We start from the raw sequence: 2,765 nt of genomic DNA, 5'->3' as shown, positions 1-2,765 counted from the left end.
GAATTTTATAGATTATTAATTATTCATTATTAAGCAACTTCAAAGCTGAATTTGTGGGAAAAGCCAAGGGAATGATCTTAGTCTAGTTGAAAGAGTCGTGACAATCATCAACATTGCAAAAATTACTCCCTCACTTCCTCTCCTTCGATCTCATTCCCTCTTATTGGAGGTGTCCAAAATGTTTATCCTGGCAAACTTTTCCTTTATTGACACCCTTGTTGGAGAGCCAGGGCATAGGCTGCCTAAATATTGTACTATTATTTTATAAAACATCTGTTGTTTCATTGTTAGTATTTAATCCAACACTTAACAAGTTAGTCTTTTACCTAGTAGGGCTTCATAAATGTTTAAGTCAATGGAACCTAAGTTTTGAAATTTCAAGAGTGCTTTTTTATACTTATGAAACTTTAGAGCTAGAAGAAACCATAGAGAATAATATAAATGAGTGATTGAATAAATAAATGAATGAAGGAAGACTGCTAAACCTCTGGGAGTACAAATACAAAAAAAAATGTAAAGACTGTTCCTGACCTCAAAGAGCTTACATTTTTATGGGAGAGAAAATCCACAAAGGTGAGTGATGGCCTCCTAATTCAGGCTTTGGTGGAACAGATGAATACAACATTTCAGAAACAAAGTTAGAGTTAGTTTAATCACATTTTATGAGACCAGATTTTGGGGAGAGAGGAATAAGAGGAAGAAAGGTAGGGAAGGGAGGCAATGCTCATGTGGAAATAAAACAGCTGATATAGAGAATAAGTCTAGAAGAAAAGCAAGGCAGGGTCTTTTCTTTAAGTAATAATCTGGGAGAGCCAGATACCAATTAGCAGAATAATCCCCAGGGTGGATGTTCCTCCAACTGATTTGGAGAAGACCAGAAATTTGGGAATGATCCATATAAGAATTTGATTGGAGTGGTAGAAAGAATGATGTTTGATGTGAAATTTGAAAAGCATAGAACTTGTAGTTCAATCTTCTTAATTTTATGGATAATAAGACCTAGACAGGGAAAGTGACTTATCTAAAGTCACATGAATTTAAATGGAAGGTTGGAAATTTAGACTGATATCAAGTGCTTTTATGTTCTATCCCTGGCACTAACCTATAATGTGAGGCAGTATAGTATACCAGGAAGAATATTAGATCTAGAATTAGAAGATGGGTTCAAATCCTACCTCCAATGTTTAGTCCATGTATGACAATAGGTAAATCATTTAACTTAACATGGCTATTTCATCGGAAAAATCCACTTTAAAATCCAGTATGCTTCCATACCTGTGTTTAAATATGTGATATGCCATTTATGACTTGGTGAACTTTGGATAGACCAATTTTCCCTCTAGACTTTGGTTTCCTCATTTGTAAAGTAAAAGTTTCTCTTGACAATCTATAAGCTACTTTCAGTTTTAACATTCTTGAAACTATGAGTTCATAATTTTGACCTCAATGCAGTTTGTCTTCTAATGTTGGGCAGCTATACACAAGTTTTTCCAGTAATATAACCTTGAAAAAATATTTACTGGGCATTTACTTTATTCAAGGGAGTATATTTGTCATGTGAGAAATGCAGAAAAATATAAACATCAGTAATAAGACTCAAAGACACAGGGAGACAATACATATATATATATATATGTATATATATACATATATATATATATATATAAAAATAAAAGTGTAACCAACAATATTTAGGAGAATCTATGTGGCAAATTAGAGCTTAAAATAAATGCAATAGAAAAGTTCTTTGGGAAAAAGAAAAATACTTTGGACAAGAAACACTTGGGGATCATAGATTTATAGATTTAGACCTGGAAGGGACAGAGGGAAAAGATAGGTTTTGGGACTCTCTGGGGTGCTTCTGGGGAGACTAGAATAGCAGTACCACCTGATGTCTCCTTCCCTCACTCAGTGTTGGTTTTGGGAACAAAAATGCAATTGGAGTTGTGCACAGTAAAGTAAATCCAAATTCCCTAGTAAGTGAGCAGTCTTGGTATGTGCTGACATATGCATTGGGAGTTGATTTGCTTCACGTTGTTTTGTTCAACATTCCCTTCTTCAGTGTTCCTGTTACTTGGACCTGGGAATGTAGTTCTTTTTTTGCATGCAGTAAAAGGAATAGCTTTTGAAATCCCTGACCAGGGTAAAACCAGGTTGCTAATTCACTGGGAACAACTGAACTAGGTAATAAATAGTTTACTTCTTTGAAGTTCTTCAAAATTTCTTGAATAATTCTGTGTTCTGGCAAGTTTCTACACCAAGTATAATCCTAATCCCTTCATCTTAAACACAAATCCTCTCTCAAATATACTAATTCCTCAAAGGTCACAATTACATGGTGAATGGATCTTTGGTATTAATGAGTATTTGGTATTTAAAAAAATATGAAACTAAACCATTCTGCTCAGAATGGCCTTTGTGGCTACTGCTTTTTCTATAAAGAAAAAAATCAATAGTATGTTATGCAGTTTGCATCCAATAGGAAAATTTTGCATCCAAAAACTTGGATGTTATTTGGAAAAGCAGACTGTTATGAGAAGATACTTCTCAGTATTTAACATGTCTGCTAAATTTCTGCAGAAGATTTCCAGGAGATACAAAATGATTGACAGTACAATTAAAGCAAAAAAGCTCTGTAACAATTATACAGGAAAGTAGAGGATTAGTTTCTAATGAAAGGGTGTTAAGTAGGGAGAGTTAATCCAATCAGCAAAGTCAAATTGAAGTCCATTTATATATACATATATATACACACTCTCATCTTT

The 2,765-nt window shown here is 33.9% G+C and overlaps 1 pseudogene; it reads left to right on the top strand.

Annotated features, from left to right (window-relative positions):
• The first annotated feature begins 1,191 nt into the window (after positions 1–1,191).
• Positions 1,192–2,388, top strand: LOC141497902 (ORM1-like protein 1; annotated as a pseudogene).
• Positions 2,389–2,765: the final 377 nt, after the last annotated feature.

The sequence above is a fragment of the Macrotis lagotis genome, chromosome 1, assembly GCF_037893015.1.
Source record: "Macrotis lagotis isolate mMagLag1 chromosome 1, bilby.v1.9.chrom.fasta, whole genome shotgun sequence".
NCBI classification, from domain to species: Eukaryota; Metazoa; Chordata; class Mammalia; order Peramelemorphia; family Peramelidae; genus Macrotis; species Macrotis lagotis.
The sequence above is the reverse complement of the archived record's forward strand: the minus strand, read 5'-3'. Positions and strand labels throughout refer to the sequence as shown.